This window comes from Juglans regia, chromosome 6 (genome assembly GCF_001411555.2).
Source record: "Juglans regia cultivar Chandler chromosome 6, Walnut 2.0, whole genome shotgun sequence".
In the NCBI taxonomy this organism is placed as follows: domain Eukaryota; kingdom Viridiplantae; phylum Streptophyta; class Magnoliopsida; order Fagales; family Juglandaceae; genus Juglans; species Juglans regia.
Genome location: NC_049906.1, coordinates 34,571,747 through 34,577,912, shown reverse-complemented (window position 1 = coordinate 34,577,912; position 6,166 = coordinate 34,571,747). Strand labels below are relative to the sequence as shown.

General features: G+C 32.6%; 1 pseudogene; it reads left to right on the top strand.

Moving 5' to 3' along the window:
• Positions 1–868: 868 nt before the first annotated feature.
• LOC108981950 lies at positions 869–2,532 on the top strand (annotated as a pseudogene).
• Positions 2,533–6,166: the final 3,634 nt, after the last annotated feature.

Genomic DNA, 6,166 nt, shown 5'->3' with positions numbered 1-6,166 from the left:
CAACACAATAAAATACAAACTAAAATGTCATGTTTCTGCTGCCTAGCACCATTTCATTGGATTAATAATGAATCACTTGTATCGGTGATGGTGCAGGAAGAATTTGTTAGTAAGAACTGAGTTGATAAAAAGTTTGTCATTAATGGAGGTAAAATCTTATTCTTACTAATAAATTAAAATATTTATACAATCACTTCATCTTAAAATATATTTCTAATATAATGTAGAAAACAAAATTTTAGATAAAGGCAAAGATAATGGTGGTTGACTTGCGCCAGTTATATTTTTACATGTCATGTATTGGCTGTAAAAAAATAACTGACCATGATTACAATGATAGCTTCCTTTGTTACCATTACAAAATCTAAAACATTTCTCAACCACGGTACGTATCTTTGACATAAAATGATGAATCATAGTACAAACATCAAACGACACATATTTTGAACTATTGTTTTTGTTAGACTTTTATTAAACTTATCTTTGACATAATATGAGATGAGTTGAGATGATTTTGATATTCCTACTATGACTAGGCTTTGTTTGGATACTAGAGTATTACTCTACTATTATTAATTATTTTATTATTATTTTTCACTTATTTTTTACTACTATTCATTATTATTTAATATTTTAGCATTATTATTTTAAATATTTTTGTAAAATTATTCATAAAATATCTAAAATTAGCTCATGCCTGAAATTGTTGTTTATTCTCCCGAGTCCCTTTCAAGCTTTTTCTAGTTCGTGCTTCTGCTCTCGTTTTAATGCTTTTACTTGGGGTTCTTTTGACTATACATGTGTGCACACGTTGAACTTGTAACAACTTCTGAGAGAAGGAGAAGCACAGGAGAGAACAGAAATCGATATGATCACCAGAACACTGCCGGAAGAATGCATTACCAACATTATCTCTTGCACATCCCCTCGGGATGCATGTAGGTTGTCGCTGGTCTCCCGTGCCTTCGAATCCGCTACAACTTCGAATCTGGTGTGGGAGAGGTTTCTGCCACCTGATTATCAAGAGATCATTTCTTCGTTGTCATCATCGTCCTCATCCTTGAACATGTTGACCAAGAAGAATCTTTATTTCCATCTTTGCGACAATCCGATTCTTATCGGAAACAGTAACAATATGGTAATCAACAAAAAGACGAGCAATGCTACTCATCATCCCAACTTTTATCATCCTCCCATCATCTTATGATGTGTCATTAGATGATTGGAGATGATTTATTATATTTTACTTATAAACCTATCATTTAATGCTACATTATAGGATGATGGGAGGATGATAGAAGTTAAGATGATGAATAGATTTTTTCTTTTTCTATATTATTTTTGCTTAAAGATATACACATGTCATAGGAGGTCCTAAAGATGGATTAGTACATGTTTTGAGACTTGGATGATTATTTTGGAAAACTCGCTCCAACTTCAGATAGATTAATTTCCAAGTGCTTTTTAAAGTGGCTATACTTTCTGACTTGAATTTTTATTTATTAGATTTGAATGTGAGAGGTGCTTTAAGTTCAAAACGTATGTTTCACAGGGTAATTTGTCATATGTTCTGATAATAGCAAGTACATTTGGCCTTTGTTCTTTGGTTGTGATCTATTCCCATGAAATCACCACTTGCGCCCAAAAGTTTAAGCTGATGGAGAGTCGGGTTTGAACTTAGAATCTCTGCTATAAACTTATGTGAAATAACCACTTGTCCCAAAAGATTAAACTGATAGAAAAGTATAGATTCAATCATTTATACATGTATTTACAACTCAAGAACTTTCTTCTTGATTTGTAATCTCTTTTTCTTTGCCTATTATCGAACAGAGTTTCCAAATAGATTAACTGAGTGGGAAGAAATGTTTGATGCTAGCAGCGAGGGAGTTAAGTATAATATGGGGATCCGGAGACACTCCACATAACTTGAAATGGATTTCCTCAACTGAGTCACCGGTTCTACCCAAATCTAGGTCTCTTTTCATCTCTCTGTTTGCTTGAGTACTGCATGCTTGTTTACCCTATTTTGTTATTTATAGCATTAATGGTGTGTAAAATGTGCAGATTCTCAGAAGTAGCTCATCTTAGAAATTATTGTCAGCTTGACATAATAGGCAGAATTGAGACAAAAATCCTTTCCCCAAAAACAAAATATGGGGCATACTTTATCTACTCCATGGTGAAATCTTTCTATATAAATCACTACCCTGTGAAAGTATCCATAGACTTGAAAACGAGGTGGAAGAAGGTGATGCTACCAATGCTTATTTGAGTCCAAGAGAGGGGTTTGGTGCACATCAACGACAATTAAATGAGGAATTTTTACAACTTTGCGGACAGGTTGGTCGACTTCCAATCGAGAGAGAGGATTTGTGGATGGAGATTGAGATTGGAGAATTCTTCAATGGCAGTCAAGTTGATGATCATGTAGGCGAGGTCAAGATGTTCTTGAAGGATGTTCAAGTTGTTAACTGGATTTCTGGCATTGTGGTCCATGGCATTGAGCTTCGGCCAAAAGAAGAAAGTTGATTAGTAAGAGATTGGTACCTATTTTCTTTCTGAGAAAAGGATATTTGCTGTGAGATCTGGATTTGTGTGCATTATATTATGTGCAACGTTTTGAGACTTTGGAATATATATTTATATATGCGCATGCATTTTGTGTTATGTATTGAGATTTTTACTACTTTCCCTTTTGGTTAGAATGGCTTTTGAACAGAGTTTTCAGGTAGACAAATTGAGTGGGAAGAAATGCATGATGCCGGTAGCGAGGGAGTTAAATATAACATGTTGAGCTGAAGACCGTACTTCACTTTACTTGAAATGGATTTCTTCAACTGAGTCACCAGTTATTCCCAAGCCCAGGTTTCTTTGATCTTTCTCTTCATGCATCTCTGTTTCACGCTGTCATTGGATTAGCCACTTGAATTGATTATTTGATTATAAAAATAAAAATAAAAATAAAAAAAAGTATGAAAAAAAAAAGTGGAGAGTTGGAGATCATAAAAAAAAAAAAAGTAGTCTACCCAATAGTTGTGATTTTATTTTATATTATTTGTTGGGGATGATAGGAGATTTTGAAAAGAAAAAAAAGAAAAAAAATATTTAAAGAAATAAAAAATTGTATTAAAAAAATATTTTTATTATTATAGATAATGAGATGGCTAATTCAATATAAAGTTTAAATTTAGAATTATCAATCAAAAGTTAAAAAGTCACACGTTTAGCCAAATTTTGAATTGGAGATAACTAATCGAATGAGAGGTACCTCATCCATGCTGCGGTCTTGTTCTATCGCTTCTAATCTTAGGTTGTGTTTGGTTGTTATACTCAACTCATCTCAATTTATTTTAAATAATTATTATGCGGATCTACTATTTTTTTAATTTCTTATAAAAAATTACACTAATCCCAATTTATTTTATACATATCAATTAAAAAATTTAAATTCATCTCAATCTAAAAAATTAAACTTATTTCAATAAAATATACAAAATACAACTATTTATAATTTATTTAACTTATCTCAATATCTATAAGCACTAAGACTACAGTATTATGGATACTTTAGATAGAAAAATGTTATTTTTTTCACTCAATTTATTCTTTTATTTTGACATTTCATGCATTTTTTTATTTTTTTTATTTAATAGTTAAAAAAATGATTATTAGTGTATTGATATTTTTTTTTATATTTTTTTAAATTGTTTTAAAATAATAAAAAAATATAAATAAGAAGATTGAAAAAAAAAAAAAAGGTCAAATTTCACCTTTACTTGAAGCGGGAGAGTAGCACCGCTCAGATATGGAAGGAGATTTCAGTGCGAATAGGTACGTTTTACCCTTTTGCTTGATGGTCTGTGTTTGGCAATTGATGTGGGGTTGGAACTTGAGATTTTGAAAAGAAGTCCTGAGGTGCATTCTTATTGAATTCTTTATAAAATTTTATATAATTTAACTAAAAATTACATTTTTTTTTAAATTTTTTATTAAATTTTATTCATTTTTTTAAAATCTCTTGTATCTCATTCTCCATCTCTATCTTTATTCTATTAAATAATATTTCTCTGTTATTTTTTTATTACTTTTTCTTTCACTTTCATTTACAATCTTGACTACTAATTCTTTTATCTTATTATCTTCTTTTCAAATATCACATTCTACTAAATATTTATATGATTTTAACTACTAGATACAATATTATTTTTCAAACTGAAATTCATATTATAAAAATAATAATTTTTTTTAATATGTGCATTTTCTAACGTGATAGTATTTTTTAATATCGACTCTTTATCAGTTTCTCTAATGGTAATACTTAGCCACGTATTATTGATAAAAATTTTTTGTCATTTTTGTAACGGTAAAATTTTTTGTCATTTCTCTAATGATAAGATTTTGAAGACTTTCTCCAACGGTTACATTTTGAACTCCTACTTCTAACGGTAACATTCTTTATCTTTTATCCAACGGTAATTTTTTTTGTCTTCATTCAAACGGTACCATTTTTTTTCTTATATGTAATGGTAATTTTTTTCTTTATAAATACGCATTCTTCTTGCATTCACATTCTCACAAACTCAAGTCTCATTTGATCTAAAGAACCGAAATTCAACAGTCTCCCATAATCTCTCACTCCTTTCATCAAATGACTTGTACCTTCTTTCACAAATTGCTCACATACTTATCCTCTGAAAATGAGTTGAATGTTGTTCTTAATGACGAGGCCAATGAATAGTCATTGAAGAATCGTGGCAATAGCGGGGTGATTAAATGCAAGGGCACAAGCGCCTATTTCGCCATTATTTTGCAAAAAATCCATTATATCCCTCGAATCTATTTTGAATGAGATTTTGGATGAGTCGTCCCCTATTTAATTTACACATTATTTTTCTATCACAACATAACACAAAGCAATGACACAACACAAAGCAATGTAATAGAACTGACTAATTCAAATATTCATACAAAACAACAACTAAATAGCATGCAAATCACAATAATGCTAAATAAGAGCATTAACATCCAGTGCATTTATATTGAATGTATAAATAAATGAGGCTCATAATGGTGGAAATATTGACAGCATGCGTAAAGCAAGGAGCTATTCACATCGAATGACTGTAAAATCCCACTCGAACCCCGATTGCCTTTTGTGGAAAGTACCACAAACTGCGATATGACCATACGGGTGAGGATTACCCCGCCATATTGATGGGGCCCCATTAACACTTGTGAATTAACCTGCACTATAATACCATCATTACAGCCTAATAACAGCCCCTCCCTCGAGAGATACGAAACACTGCAAATGACCCAACAACACAAAACAAATTACCCAACACAGCCAACACTGAACACTGCAAAGGACCCAACATTTCAATAAATTCACTCAACACTGATTCGCCGATTTCTCAAACAAAACCCAAAATCTTCAATGTAAACGAGAGAAATATCTGAATTCCACAAGAATTATCCATTCCGTAACCACAAATTTCACCAAATTCTCTTTAAAACCAAAAATCCAATGCACCAAATCCTCAAAAAGCCACAAAACGGTAAAACATGAGAGACAAATTTTTTTTTAAAAAATCCGTGTGAAAGCATCCCAACTTTCTCCGCAGCCAAACAGTCTCAACGAGGATGAAAGAGCCAAAGAAAGTGAAAGTATATATCAGTGGAAGAAATCCTAATCCGAAGAGCTCGCCGACGCTGAGAGAGAGTTGTAGGCAAACATCTCTCACAGACTTGATCATGGCGTCGGGAGGAAGAAAAAGGGGAAGAGAGAAACAGAGAATGAGAGAGATAGGAAAAGAAAAATAGAAGAAAATGAGGGAAGAGAGAAACATACGACGGAAAAGACTTACAAAAATTGCCGATGGAGAGGCTACAATTATTGGTGCTGCGTTGCAAGGGAGGGGCTAACTGAGAGAGAAGAAGACGCGAGACAAAGGGGAAACCGAATGGGGTTTGGAAATGGAAAAATGCTTAAGGCAGTCGGGTTGCGTAACTACGGGGGAGTCGTTGCCCCCGTGGAAATGAAACGATTCGTTTGATATAGTGATAAAATGATGCGTTTCACATTTGCCTTCCCTCCGTTCATCTTCCCCAATGAAATCGAGTCACTTCTTCAGACCAACTCTTCAGTCTCTCCAGTATCCCT